This window comes from Lathamus discolor, chromosome 2 (assembly GCF_037157495.1).
Source record: "Lathamus discolor isolate bLatDis1 chromosome 2, bLatDis1.hap1, whole genome shotgun sequence".
NCBI lineage: Eukaryota > Metazoa > Chordata > Aves > Psittaciformes > Psittacidae > Lathamus > Lathamus discolor.
This window is the reverse complement of record NC_088885.1, coordinates 148350157-148365033: the sequence shown is the minus strand read 5'-3', so window position 1 is coordinate 148365033 and position 14877 is coordinate 148350157. Positions and strand designations below refer to the sequence as shown.

At 44.8% G+C, this 14877-nt stretch overlaps 1 protein-coding gene across 6 annotated transcripts in view; it reads left to right on the top strand.

The window, feature by feature from the left end:
- The window catches only part of ZHX1 (zinc fingers and homeoboxes 1), a 30459-nt gene continuing 15582 nt past the window's right edge, over positions 1-14877 (top strand). For 3 of the 6 annotated variants that reach the window (XM_065668903.1, XM_065668898.1, XM_065668902.1), the window contains exons 1-2: positions 539-1038; positions 1122-1232. The gene's annotated coding sequence lies outside the window, so the exon portion shown is untranslated. Of the gene's footprint in view, positions 257-538; positions 1039-1121; positions 1233-1622; positions 1688-14877 lie in introns of those variants that run through there. The other 3 variants (XM_065668899.1, XM_065668901.1, XM_065668900.1) reach the window with 3 other exon arrangements.

Here is a 14877-nt window from a genome sequence, read left to right as displayed (position 1 = left end):
CCCGGCCTCGGCGCCGCACCCGCCCCGGGGCAGCGAGGCGCCGCGAGGATGCGAGTGCGCGCCGCGGGCGGCGGGGAGGAGAGGGCTCGGGCGGCCGGCGGCGTTGGGAGTGCCCGGCTCAGCCGCCGCCCCCCCGCCCCAAAAGAAGTGCAGTAGTTTGTGGAACGCAAGATGGCGGCGCGGCCGTGAGCGGAGGCGGCCGGCGGGCAGGCGGGGCGGCGCGGGCGGAGGGGGCGAGGCGCAGCGGCGCCGGCAGGTAGGGGCTCGCGGCGGCCGCGGCCTCGGCGCGGGCGGGCAGGGGGCCCTCGGCGCCGGGCGGAGAGCGCGGCCCCCGCGGGGAGGCGTGTCCCTGCCCGCCCCGCTGCGCCCCGGGGGCCGGGCGCTCTCCCGGCGGGGGCCGGGGCAGCGGCAGCGCGCCCGCCGGCCCGGGGCACGGGCGGCTCCCGGCCGTGGGGGCGGGCGCTCGGCTGCCGCCCGCGGGGTGTGCGCGGTGGGCCGGCCGCGCCCCGCCCGCCTCGCTCGCTATTGTCTGGCGGTGGCGGCGGGCGAGCGGCCGGCGCTGTCCCCGCGGCCGGGGGGCATTGCCTGCCGGGGCCGGCGGGCTCCGGGCGGGCTGGGGCAGGCGGCGCCGGGGAGGAGAGCGAGGGCGTAACTTCGGAGTGGGCTGCTGCCAGCCCCCGGCCCGGCCCGGCCCGCGGGGGGGTTGATCCTGTGCGGGTCTGTTCTTCCCACCTCCGCCCTGCGCCAGCGGCGGAGCCGGAGCCTGTGCGTGGCTTTGCTCGTGCTTTCGGCCCGAGCCCTCGCTCGGGGAGGAAAGTGAAGAAGTTCCGTCCCGGAGCGGCTGCAGGAGCTGGAGCTCCCGGCCGGGGTCACGGGCTGCGCGCACCCGCGCTGGCGCTCGGGCTGACGGACGGAGTGACGGCCCCGCAGGCTGACGGCAGCGGGCGAGCCATGAAGTTGTGGCTCCCGAGTTGTGTCGCATCCCGTGGCGTTGCAGAGCGGGGCCGAGCGTGGAGCAGCGGCACGGTGTCTGTGCAGGCAAAGTTGGGGAAGACGTCTGGTTTACTCTTGTGGGGGTGTCTGTGTCCTGGGGCAGGTTCTGATGCTCGGCTCTCCCCTAGATCAGCATGTGCAGCACCGGAGATCAACACCGGCTTTAATAAACCATGTAATGGAGGCGGTTCTGGATCTCTGAAAGGGCTCAGAGGATCTGCAGTAGGGAGCGTTGCCTGGTAGGTACCTGTGCGGGATTTCTGAGCTGCCTGGACTCTCTAGTAGGTTCAGTAGCTGCCGGAGGGATGGAGAAGTTTACTTCGCACGAAGCATCACGTGAAGTAGTGAAGGCTGAGATGTCTCGGTCTGCAAGCTGGCGTAGGACCCACTTATGTTTAAAGTAGGGAAGTACAGAGAGTATAGTGGGCATCTAAACACTGAGTAAATAAAAAGTAGGTTTGGTTAGGAAGCTCGTTACATGAGAACAACTATTCCGTGAAACGCAGGAACGAGAGAGGAATTTTCAAAGCTGTGCTACTGGTTTTGACCAGCACTCTGCTTTTTGTTCGGGTTTGCTGAGAAGGATTTCACACAGGAATAATGCAAGCTTGTGAGTACTTGGAGAACCGCTGTTTAAAGCAACCTGCATGATGAAAACCAGAGGACATGATCTCTTTGAGCCATGACATATCAGGTAGAAAACCTTTTTGTCACTGTCTTTAAACGTTGCCAGCAAGGCTGTCTGTTTCACTTGTGGTGGTAAATGAATTCCCTTGAGCAGATTAGAAGTAGGTGCCATTTTTCATGGCAGATAATGCTGTGGTTTTTACTTAAGGTTAGTGTTTCCTGTACCTTTGCTAGGCTCAGAAGCCGTCTGCTCTCACCTTTGGGTAATGGGTGTCTCTGCTGTGATTGTCCCCAAACTCATCTTAGTAAAACGCAGCAGTTAGATGTAGGGCTTTTCTTTGTGAGGGATAAGACTTCTCTGCTCTCTTCATGTTTCTTAGGACTCTCTTCTAGATGATTTCCTCTCTTGCAACACCCTTGATGACCTGTGCGTGCTTTAGCTGGATCCAGTGTCCTGATGTCTGGCCTTGATTGCTGTCATTTATCACTGTTGGTTACTATTGGAATAGCTGGTATTTATCACGGGGTACCAATACATGACTGGAGACTGTTGGAGCTGTGCTCTGAACAGTCATGCCTTGTGTAGATTGTAGTACTAAGGGCTTTGTATCGACTAATGGATTTTGTACTACTGCTAGGATTCCTTTTGTTCCTAATGTACCAAAAAGACCGGTTCTTGTATCTCTTGCTTCACTGAGCAGTTTATATCATTTCACTCAATCTTACTGCTATATCCCTGAGCTTTCCCTCCTGGTTTGGGTTTTTTTCCCCCACTTGTTTATATGTGCTCTGAGGGGAAGGATTGAATTTTGGTAACTTTTGCATCTAGTTATGGTTCGTGACCCTTTGTTTAGATGTGACCTTAGAGGAAGTTTGCTTTAAAATATAGTCATGCATCTTTGAAGTCAGTCTTTCCTCCAGAGCGAGTTAAGGATTTTTTCCAGCTTTATGAACCAGGAACTTTTAAAGCACTGAGTACATAGAAACTGGGGTCCATCCTGTTTGCACGTAATAACCAAAGCACAGTCACCTGTAGCTAAGCCATGGCTGATCTTTATTTTGGTGACCAGTTTCTCTTTACTTGTCAAGCTGAGGTCAGGAATTCCACGCTGTCAAATTGAGTATTTTTATGTTTTCTGATTTTTTAGAAATCCTGCTCTTGTTGCACAATGCACAGAACGGTATTTTCAGTGTGTGTTTATTAAATTCTGTGTGAAAACCATTTTGGAGTCACGGTGTAGGGGGAGGTTCTGAACATTTTTAGCTGCGTGCATGGACATGCTGTTCCCTTCTGCATGTTAAGGGTCAATATTCCTCCTCCTTGTGCTTTAGATGCAGGGTCATTGATCCATAAATGTCCAAGATAGTTCATCTCCCAGTTTTCAGTGGCTTGTAAACAAGTGATGCAATTTTCACTGTAGATCCGTTTCTTTCCCCTTTTCTTTTGTTTATTTGCTATTTCCTAAATAGGCAGCAATATTGATCTTAATGTTCTATTTGTGTATCTCTCCATTCCATGGCAGTAGTATCACCTTTGTTGAGTATATACCTGTAAGAATACAGGTTTTCTGTTGCTTAAGTTTCTGATATATTCAAATTGGGCATTAGTGCAGCTTCTTCAGGCTGTGAAAGCGATGTGATTAGTTCTGTTTTCAGCAGTATTAGTAGTAGTATTTCAGATTTATAGTCTTCTGATTAATCTCCTTTTTTCTTTTTATATTTTATATTTATATTTTTAATATTTTTTATTATTATTTTTTTTTCAGGGGCTAGTTCAGGACCTTCCAAAATATCCAAACCATTTTGCTGCATAAACAGTTGTTTCTTTTTCTGTGGAGGTGGAAGCCACCAAAAATGATACATTTCCTTCTCCTGTACCAGCCAGATGGCATTTCATAATTCTGTGCTTGCGTCCCTTTAGCTGATGGTTCCCTTCCAGTTCTGTTGCCTTTCTTCGAGGAACTGGAAGGAACTTCACAAGATCCACCCAAGTCTTTTTCGTGTCCTTCAGAGTTCAGTGAACTGTAAAGTATTTCATCGAGCAGTGTCTCTGCTACCAGCTTCAGAAATGAGCCTGTCACATGGGGGAAGATGTGGACCACTCTTTTATCCTTGAGAGCTTTGAGATCATAGTGAATGTTAAAGTTTAACAGAACTCAACGAAAAGGAGTATGATCTAAAGGAGCATGAACTGGAATGTAAAGTACTTTTATTCATAACACTGAAATGATAAAAAGAGCAATATTATACTAAAACACAGGAAGCAGGATAATTGCTAGTGAGTAGAAGAGGGGCAGATGTGGCTTAATAGGAGAGCCTTTAGGAAAAACGGTCAAGAACTTTGAATATGGTCCTTTTTGCACTCCTTAGATGATGTCAGAGATAACTCAGAACTTCACTTTGCAAACATCCTTTAGCAGCATGACCTCTGCTTGTGCCTGTCAGGTCTAAAGGAGCTGAGTATGTTCAGTTTCTCAAGAGCAGGCCTCAGTTATGTTTGGAGCCATTTAAGAAAGTGAGTGTGGTATTTTTAGGTTCGCTCTGTGCAACTTTGCCTTCCCCAGTGGCATTTTGCCACCTGCTGCTCACCTTCCTTGTGTCTCTGGGAGCTGAAGGAATACAAGGTGTTGCTGGGGGATTCGCAACATGAAGTCCTTGCTCAAGCGAGCTTGAAGGCTGGCAGTTTTCTTTCCACAGTGGGCAGACAGAACTGTGTAATGAGGCATGCATAACGCCAGCCCTCGCTGTTTGGCAAAGCCGGTATCGTTCTGAGTGCCAAATTCACCCCACCAGACAGAAGGACAGAAATGAGCTTTTGAACTTTCTAATTGTTATGGTAAAAGTTCCACCTGTTCAGCACCCTGAATCTTAAAAGCATGAACCACAGATACTGGATGGGAAATAAGCTGGTAGGTTACAGTTAATACTGTGAATTAGGCAGTCATTTAGATTTTAAGGCTTGAATGCTTGTTTGTAGCACAGGAGTGTGCTGCGTTCCTGTTATTTAAACATAGTCTTTCTTTACAAAGGTACTGAGGACTTCATAGGTGGAAATGCATGTTTGTATAGTCTGAGGCAATCTTGGCAGAGGTCTCTAAGCTTGGCTTTCCTAAAAATTGAGGTATATTAGCCTAAACAAAGCATGGTTGTAATGCAATTGCCTTCCTCCCTGTGTTACAATGGGAAGATATTTAGTCAGAATGCTGTTGACTTTAAAACTGTCCTACTGGCTCTATGCACGGGTGTAAGGCTCTGTTTTGGTAATTAGGTCAAAATGAGATGGAGTAATGTTTTATGTCCTAGAAAGAGTAAAGGGGACACAATGGGGAGGGAGTCAGGAAAGAATAGTTACTGCTACCTGGCCTGTAGCAGACTGGTTGTTAAACCTTAGCTATAGCTATGTGTTTCTTCAGTCGAGATTCATAGTTAATCTTTACAATACTTTAAAATGAGAAAAATAGTGCCGTGTTATACACAGGTCAGCTGTTACGTGCAGCTTTTTGTACACAGGTTGCCTTCAGCAACATCAGTTGGAGCTGAGGGTGGTCTGCATCAGAGCTTTATCAGGATTATTTAGGCATTGGCAGCACTTGCCAAGTGAGTTAGATGGAGCAAGCGTGAAGACTCTGGGGTTTCTGCTTCTCAGCAGGATTCTCGGTAAAATGAAACACATTTGTAGCTTCAGTAGGATTTTTGGAGCATTCAGCGCTGCACAATGTCCAGCCTTGTTTGTAGTGTTGAATACTTACAGCCCTCTGCCCTCCAGACTTCTCCGTGGGGGTCTGGGCTGACAAAAGCTTCCCCATACCTGGAGTGCCCCTTGAGTTCAAATTTCTTGTGCATGGGTCGGTGCGAGGAGCTGGTGCCCCTGTAACAGCCCTGCTGACATTCTAGGTAGCTGTTTAAATATGATGCAGAGCCATACAAGTGTGCTTCTTGTATTTTAAGAGTGCTTTTCAAATTTGACTTCCTAGTACGTTTTACTGAAGTTTTGCCTATTGAAAATCGTTTACTTAACTTGCCCAGTACAAGCCGGGGGGGTTGGAACTAGGTGGTCTTTAAGGCCCCTTCCAGCCCAAACCATTCTGTGGTTCTGTGGTTGTATGAAATTTGTTGGAGGAGTTTGTGTGTGAGTAGAGAATGAGTGGGTTTATTTTATTAATTGAAGATGGAAGGGGACTTTCTTCATGTGTGGCGAGATGATTGCAGCTTTGGGTGTTTCACCTTACAGTCCACGAACGTTCGCTTTAAATCTGTTTCTTGATAAGTAGCTTCCTCGGGTTTAATTTGGTTTTTTTATTCTCTAGTTCTTGTGTTCCTCCACCAGCAAAATAAGGCCTTGTTAATATCGGCTGTTTGTTTCTTTTGCGGACAGGAGGGAGGAGGTGAGGAAAAAAGAGTAATACTGAAGTAAAGTAAGTTTACTCTTTCTACACAAAGTGAAGAAGCAGTTACATGTGCACCTCCTTAGAAATATATACTAATCATTGTATGTAATGTTCAGAGAGGGAGAAGTTTTACATCACTGCACTGTCGGTACACTGACATTTTACTTCAGAATGCTTTGCTTTGAAAGCTTTCCAGTGTATTAATGTTTGTGTGGATGACGAGTGTGAACACTGTACCCTGCAGTCACATGTGCTTACTGACAAAGATCAGGCAATACTTTAACAGCAGTTTGGGCCAGATGCAGATGGGCACGAGCTAATTCTGAGGGCAGAATATGTGGATATGTGCTCCTTTGTATGAGTGAGGATCCTATTTCTGGATGTGATCCTCATGAAATTACTATCTATGTATTACTGAACAGGAGCCCACTTCCTTACCAGGGAACGTTTAAGTCCGGATGTTGCAGAGTGCTGTCTGAGGAGAGAGAAACAGGCTGAGGGTGAGAGCTTGCTGAAGGGTTGGGTCTGAAGATTGCTTTGCACCAGCACAGCTTCTTCTGCACTACTTTATGTGGAAAGATTCAGTCATTTCCACCCAAAGCAATGAAATAAAAAGCTCAGTCAGCCATTTCATCTTGAGATACCCCGCCCTCCAAAACAAGTATTAAAAAGAAAATGTAGGCTTTGGCCCATGCATATCCCAGTAATTCCCACTGATTAAGTTGATGCTCGTACCTGGGATCTAGGCAGGCCATGTTTTGCAAAATGTAAGTACCTTTTTTAATTCTAGTAGAGGAAGTTAGGAGATTTATATAGTCCCTTTGATATTTTATTTAACCCCATGGCTGCTTGGGAAGGAAGGAGTCTGTTTACTTTACCTTTGTCCTAGATTCAGTTTTAATATCTAATGTTTAAATGAAAGGGGGTTGATCTTTATTCTTAATGATTCATGCTGCCTCAGAGCACAGTGGTTTCTAGTTGTGTGCTGCCTTTCCCACTGGGGGATGCAAACAAAAGAACAATAATTTCAGACTCCTCCTTCAGTTTCCAAGAGAACCTTAGCTTCTCAGGGATAGCTTTGAATTTTAAAAGCATTTTCTTCCAAATTATGTATTGATTGCACACAAACTAGCAGTGCTGTAATATGCAATTTAAAACAAATGCACGATGGTGCTCATTTGCTTTTAATGCTGCCTTTTTTTTTTTTTTCCAGCAGAAAAACAAAAAGTGGATTCTGTTCCCATAAACCAGTCTTGCAAAATCCGTACAAACATTTATTAGTCTAGACACAAAATATTCTCACCCGGCCTCAGCTTGACGAGGGCAACAACCAAAAAAGAAAATAAAAAGGCAAGCTAATATTGTACTTGGCTGTCAAAAAAGGGAAAGAGGAGGGGGAAGGAGAGTTTGCCCCAGGCGAGTGAACCAGTAACATTTTGCTGGGGCTGCCTACAACAACAGATGCATCTGATTCTCAGGGGGCTTCCAGGCCTGCCTATTCTCTTATGCTAAACTTGGACACTCTCATAAGCATTCTCGTTGAGTACCACACCCCAGTGGTATCCTGGGCTCTTGTGATTTGATTGATTTAATAATGACACGAGAGATGGTTCCTCTTGCCTCTCCTTCCCAATCTTTGTATTCCCCTGTATCTCTCTGCCCGCCTCCAGATATCAATTGCCTAACGCTGGAATTCAAACCCAATCCTAATATATGGGAACGGCAGTAGTTGGTAGAAATAAAATTGGTTTTAACTAGGTGATTTAATCACTGTCTGAATCTGCACATAGGGAACCTTGATTTAAAGGATTTCTTCTAATCTCGATTTGCATTTGTGCTTTTGATAACTTTCATCAGTGGCCAGTAATTCTCATTGTTTGATATCACGGCAGTTTGCAGAGCTTTGGCTTGTAAAGTGATAAATTGTATCAGTGAGTGTTTCTTTTATCACTCCTTTATCTCAACATACAGTCAGAGTATTAATTACTCCTTTTTGTCATTTTCTTAGAAAACAGTGAATTACGTATGTCTTGTTTTTCAGAGAATGATTGGTTCCTGGTTTTCCCAATTTATATCAAACTGTTTGCTTGGAAATTAAAATTTAATGAAAAATTCCCCTAAACAGCATAACATGTCTGTATTATTAAGGTACTGTAAATATGTAGAATATATAAAAATACATTTATTCAAGCATGACTTGTTTTTGTTTTTAAACCTGTGGATTTATGAGACAAAATATGGTACTTTTTATATGTATGAGATTAAATTAATGGTTCTATGTCTGTTAAGATTTTAGCTCTGTCAGAGCTTATGCTTAAACCTGAATTGGAGATCTTACCCAGAAAACAGCGTGTCCTGCTTTTTCACCTCTGAGGCAGGGCACTTCTGTCATTCATGGGCTAATTTGTATCTTCCCTCAGTGCAGATGTCTGCAAAGTGAATGTCTGTCTATAAGGTTAGTCACTGACTGCCACTAATTCCGTGTTTTCACTAAGAATTTCCAACTTAGTCAACTAACATAACTTGCTTCTAAAAAAAGAATTATATGAACTAAAACTGTCTGGTTTAGTACTGGTTTTTTTCCTTTTTCTCCTTGGTGCTTTTGTCCCATGAATAAAAACTTACCAGTTTACGGTTAGGACGGCACTTCACACAGTCACCGGTGCTCTTTGAGGATAACTGGTTTAATGTTGGTAAATCTGATAGGTGTAACTCACATGAGGAAATCTGTGTTCAGGTGTTCTTGAAACATTTAATTAATAAAGTGTTGCTGACTAAAATTTACTTTGATTTTCCTGCTTCAGATAATGGGAGGTTTGAACAGAGCACTGGTTATTCTCTTCCTCCTTCCCCCACCCAATTGATGCTACCATTTCGTGCTGTGTAATTTTTAAGGCTTTTCTGTTGCTGCTTAAATGTGTTTTTAGCAACACATACAGTACTTTTAAATAAAATCCTCCTGCCTATTCTCATTTAAGTCAGTGAGAGTACGATTTTGACCCTAGGATATTTATGCAGCTTTAAACTACTGATGCATTTTAAAACAGAACTAATCCAAATTTTTTGGTGGTCTTTAATGCAAAAAAGAAGAAAGCAGCAGCCCAGCTATTCACAGTGGTTTAGTTAACTACATGCTTTCCACTTAAATCCTGTTGTGCTAATTTTCCATCATTATACCAGCACATGAGAGACAAAAAGTGAAACCAGGCAGTGTGTTTTCAGTAATCCCCTCCCTGGCAGCACTGAACATCAGAGGTCTGTATTTCTCCTGCAAGAATTGCTCACACGATAGGGCAGAAGGAGCAGCCTCCAGCTTGCCTCTTCACTGGGGCTGTCCCCCCCAGCAGGGCTCTGGGCAGATAGGAGAGTCTTGTGTGTAGTGGAAGGTAAATCACGGAGCTGAGGTTCACAGTCAAAAGTTTGGGGCATCAACCTGGGTAACAGGGGAGCAGGGAACCAGGCTGGTGAAAGACTTGGTGGTTCTTGCTGGGTTGCTTCACTGCTGCAAAGGCCTTTATTTAGGTGAGTCAGGAGCAGTGTGGGACAGCATCAGGCTACTGCTGGGCCCTTAGTCCAGCAGCGCTTGTGAAGTGCAACATGGTAACTGCAAACCTCCTGCTCCCTGTGCCCTGGGATGAGATACTTGTTCTGGGATGCCGACTCTTCAAGACCCTTCATTACACCATGGTAACTTGAGTACACAGTCATCCCTCTGACTTCTGTGAGTACTTTGAGACTCGGCTTTTATTTCACATGTGCTGCTTTGAAAGCTCTATAGTCCTATATCTTTTACCTCTTTTTTTTATCACTGGGCTGATGGCAGTAAAGTGTTTATCTGCTCTGTGAATGCATGATGGGGAGGAGGAAGGGGGGATCAGTCTTTGTCACACACAGAACAAGACATTATCTCCCACATAAATCAGCGGGAGCATCTAAGGAGCACAGTACAGTACTCAGCAGGGGGGTGCAGTCAGGTCACTGTTGCAAATAAAAATGCTTTGGATTTCACAAAGGTTAACTCGGTACACAGTGGTGTTCTACTACATAGTTGAGACCTGCAGAGGGTGTTTATGCAGGCAGCTTGGGCTACCCTCATTCTCTTTAGCTGTAACCTGAAACATCCCAGAATCCTGGAGAGAAAAAATGAGTAGAAGGGACTTTTGGAGATCATCTTGTCCAGCTTTCTCCTCAGAGTTAACTGAGAAGACAGATGGGGTTGTTTGGGGATTTACCAAGTTTTGAAAACTTCAAGGGTGGCAATCCCTTAAAAATTCACAGTAGATCTCCACAGCCCCTCCAGACAACCGGTTATAATTTTTCACCAGCACTGAGATGCTGACTCTACCATCGCCATGTCCCTAAAGTCACGTCATCTGTAGCAGACTAAAAGCGTGTTGGCATTGCAGTGAAAGGCAGGTGAACCTGAGCTAGCTTGACAATCTTGCCCTGGTCCTGGCAGTAATTTAGTGCTGTTCTGGGAATACGTACACTTAATGGTGGTGGCCAAATACCCTGAATGTGGAGAGGGAAACTTGAGTGCTGTGAAAGTGCTGCTGCATGAGCAGCTTTGGTTGGATCAGGTCAGAGGGTAACATCCTGAAGAGCTACTCTAAGATCAGCTGTGCTTGTGAGCATGGACAGAACTGTTCTACATCTCTCCTGTATGGAGGAATCTGTCAGTAGATTCCAGGTGAATTCTTGGCTTTGTCTGTCCTTATGAGATTGAGCTGACAATTGTGAAGCTGTCCTGGAACCATGTTAAAAAATCCCTCTTAAATGCCAGCTCTGAACTCACATTTGACTTCCTCAGTCAATGAAGGACTAGTTACACACTCTGCGCTCCTTGACCTTCTCACGAAGTGATAGCACACCTAAGAGGCTGGAGGAGGCTTTAAGAAGGCAGATCCGGGGCATGCAGAAGAGGTCCCGAGGAAGCATGTGTGAGCAAAAGCCCATGGTAGCTTTAGAATCTTTAGAGGAGGTTCTGAAGAGTAGTTGCAGCCTTGATGATGTGCCTTAAAGTCTTCTCCTTGACATGTACTAACCTCCTTGCTTTTCTTCATCCACAAAATGCTGGCCCATAAAACACTTGACTTTATACGTTTATTTCAAGTATTTCGGGAATCCTCTATACATGCTTAAACTATGGGTCTGTATCCTGGTATATGCAGGTCTGTGTATACCTGTGGAGTGTGTAGCAGTGTGTATTAGTGTCACCTGCTGAGTCCATTGTAAGCCCTTGTTTTCAGTTTCTTATGTTCACTGAAACAAGAATTTCTCACACATTGTTTCTATTTGGAGGCTGCTTTTGTTCTCTGTTCATTGAGTTTGGGGGAACATTCAGCTGGTTCAAGAGCAAAATTGACAGTGAGAAGGGAAGAAAGGAGAGGAAGGGAGGCAATCTCAGTGTGAAGGCTGTATTATCTCTTTCTGAACAGCTCTGTTCCTCAGGGATTTGACATAGGAACTTGAAACTTGGCAAGGCTCTAGCCCTGTGGTCTAAGAAATGCATTCCACTGTTTAAAAAATAAAAGGCAGAATTATGAGTCACTACCTTTTCGTATCCAAGGTAGAGTTTGCAGAATGTTTTGTTACCTGCTCTTGATCATGCTTTTATGCCTGTCATGCACACCTGCAGGCTGTTCTAAACCACCTGTATTCACTGGATTTTCTTCCTCTGTCTGTCTAGGTTACTGTGTTGGCATGCATCAGCGTAGTCCTTAAGCTGCTGCTGCTTCTTGTGCTCCTGTATATGCCACTGGGTAACCCCTGAGACCTGGTCCCACTTGTTTGAGGGTAGAGCACTCCCAATATTGTTCATTGCTGTTGAGAAGGTGTCTTTTTGCTGCGGTGGCAGGCAAATACTAAAGCAGATAGCAGCCGATCTGAAATCGGGTTTCCAGTGTGACAAGGGCACGTACAGTGAGTTGCAATCAGTGGAGGAGGGAGAGAGGAGAGGGAGACAATCTGTGCTGAGCTGTGTCACCTTCAGAAGCGCGGGGGTTCCTGTATAGCACGAGGGATGATTAGAGGATGAGTCGGGCTATCTAGCAAGGGAGACCATCTGTAGGACTGCTGCTTTGGTGTCTGTACAAGCCGAAAGGTGTCTGGGGACACGAGCGCTGGGAAATGAGAGGAAGGTCTTGTGCTTCCAGCACTAGGCTAGGGCCTGGGAAAAGGGAGGTCTCCAGGAATTTCTTGTCTGGGAAAAAAACAAAAAGAGGCAGATTCGAGTCAAAAGGAGCATGTTGTGACATTATGTCTGTGCCAGAGTATTTAATTTTAAAGAAAGAAATCCCAGAAGAATCAAACCTTTTGCTTTGATTTTATAAGGAGAAACTTTTTTGATCAACAGTTTTTAAAGTCAATAATTTTTTACTGTTCTGGGGTTTTTTTTTAAAGCCAATATAAAGCATTTTGGGGGTTAAATGAAATGTTTACTCAACCCAAAAGGCATTTTTAAATCTTTTCGTGTCAATAATTGATTTCTTCCTCCTTTCCTTTTCCTGTGTAACAGCACAGCAAGCAAAACAAACAGAGCTGTAACTGTGCTAAAAAAGCATCCCTACCTCTGCTGCCGTTTTCTTGAGCATGATAAGCATTTACAGAAGCCTGGTGCTCACTTTCAAGAGCAATCACACAGAGATATCTGATGTTAAGAGTACTGAGACCTCACAATTTGAACTGAACACTTCAGCAGTAAAGGACCTGTCCGTGTGAGGTTTAGCTGCCAAGGTGACCAGATCATGTAGAAAATACATGCTGATGTGACTGAAGAGCAGAGACGTGCACCATATATGTTAAAGGTACTTCCTCATCAGTGCACTGGGATTATTAAGTACTTGTAAAATGTGATCAGTAGCTTCTGTATGATCAGACATAAAAGCTGGTTATGGCTTTGGATGTCAAAAGCAATGGCACAAGTTACTGTGCTCATTGCAGAGTTATCTGGGGAATGTTTTGTAATGGAGAAAGATAATCTAGGGCATTTAGTGGTCACTTCTGGCCTGAAATTGTGAAGTTTACTTTGGAGTTTACCCATTAAAACCAGTGGGGAGAGGAGGTAACTGAGGAAGTCTGGTCCCATGTCCTGCAGCAGGCTCCTTTCAGCCTCTGCTGGGCTTCGTGTGTGCTTCCCAGTGCTCCAGAACCGGTCTGGCTTTCATGCAGCCTGACGCTGTGTATGAGCAGGCAGCACAGCAGCCTTTGGGAGCTGCCTCCCTCGTCACAAATTGTAGTGCAGCAAGGACCCGAAGTGTTCCTGTAGCGCACGTGGAGTCCTGCTGAATTCAGTCCGACACGTTCTACGCCTGTGTTGAATTAGAACCAGAGCTCATTTTAAAGTAGGAATCAAAGGTGAATATTGCAAGGTTTAGATAGAGATTTGGTTTTATTTTGAGTCAGTAAGCAGTAGTGCCCCCTGAACTTTGCAGATAATGAACAACTGAAGAAAATGGCACTATAAAACAAGTCCTTCACCCTTCTTGCTGAGAGGCAGCACAGGTCAGAGCAGATTAGTCTGTACTGAGCTCTGTGCAGAATAGGTTTTGACATGGATACAACTACTCTGAATAAATGGTAATAGAATGAGGCTAAACAAAAGATCAACAATTGCATATTGTCATGGATTAATCAGATGCTATAAGGAGAAGACAAAACAGCATTTTCTGTGTTGAGAGGGATCACAGGCAATTTGTAATCTGGGTGATTTTAAACATTAGAAGCAATTTCTATTGTTTCCTATTCTCCTGAGCCACCCTGTTTGTGCATATTCTTACAGTCACATTACCTGCGTTTGGATGTTTTGTTGGCACACTTTTCCTGCACGCTGGATGGAAGTGTCATGCAGCGAGCGGGGAGAAATGCCTTCTCATAAACCATGCAGCCTGAACACACAGTGAGCTCTTCTGTAAACTCATTCATTTTCTTGCTGCATCAGCTACCCCTGTTTGGGGAGGGAAGGAAGAGGTGGGTAAAAAAATTGCTGCCAACAGGTTCTTTTAGGTGTGTCTTCTACTGTCAATCCGTTTGTCTCTTCCTTTTCAAACTATAATCAAAGGAATAGAAGGTTTCTGCCTGTATTTAGGACATATTTGTGTAAGTCTTTATCCAGATCTGCTGTAGAAACAATTCTAAGTGTTGAATTCCACTCTGAAAGAATCTGTCTTAATATAATTATTAATTAGCTGGGAATATTTAATGTTTATGGCCTGCTTCTGGAGAGCATTGTTCTGTGCAGTTGCCTGCTCAGAGATAAAATATAAGGTCCTGGACCTCCAAAAATATACCCGCACTTACTTCTTTATGTTCCTGGGAAAATGCCCGTTTCATGGGCTGGTTTTTCTGGGAATGTCAATTGTAAGAAAATCTGAGGTAAAATGACAGAAGGGGATCACAGGGATGAATGTCTTGAGGGATTAAGAGTGCAACTAACTGAAAGGTTCTCTTCAGAGTCTTTCATTGAAAAATGCTGCTTTTGACATAAAGCAAACGGCGTATTTAATTACAAACCAAATTGCACAATATAATGTCAGTATTAACAGGGAGGGATAAAAATGCAGTCCTGATAAAAATAGAACATCTTAAACAATATTAAGTCATGCATTTGACCCTAAAGTATGTAAGGGACAAGCCAAAGCAATCTCTGAACCATTAGCGATGATCTTCAGGAATTCATGGAGGATGCAGGGAGGTCTCAGCAGACTTGATACAGGCAAACAGAGTCTGGTTAAATGAGGAGAGGCATGAGCAGAGGAGAAAAACTGGCAGGGAATCACGGGCTGGTTAATGGGATCTTCATTCCCAGGACCATACTGGAAGAACTTGCTAAAAAAGCAGTCTGTAGAGCCTAGAGAATTGTAACAAGGCT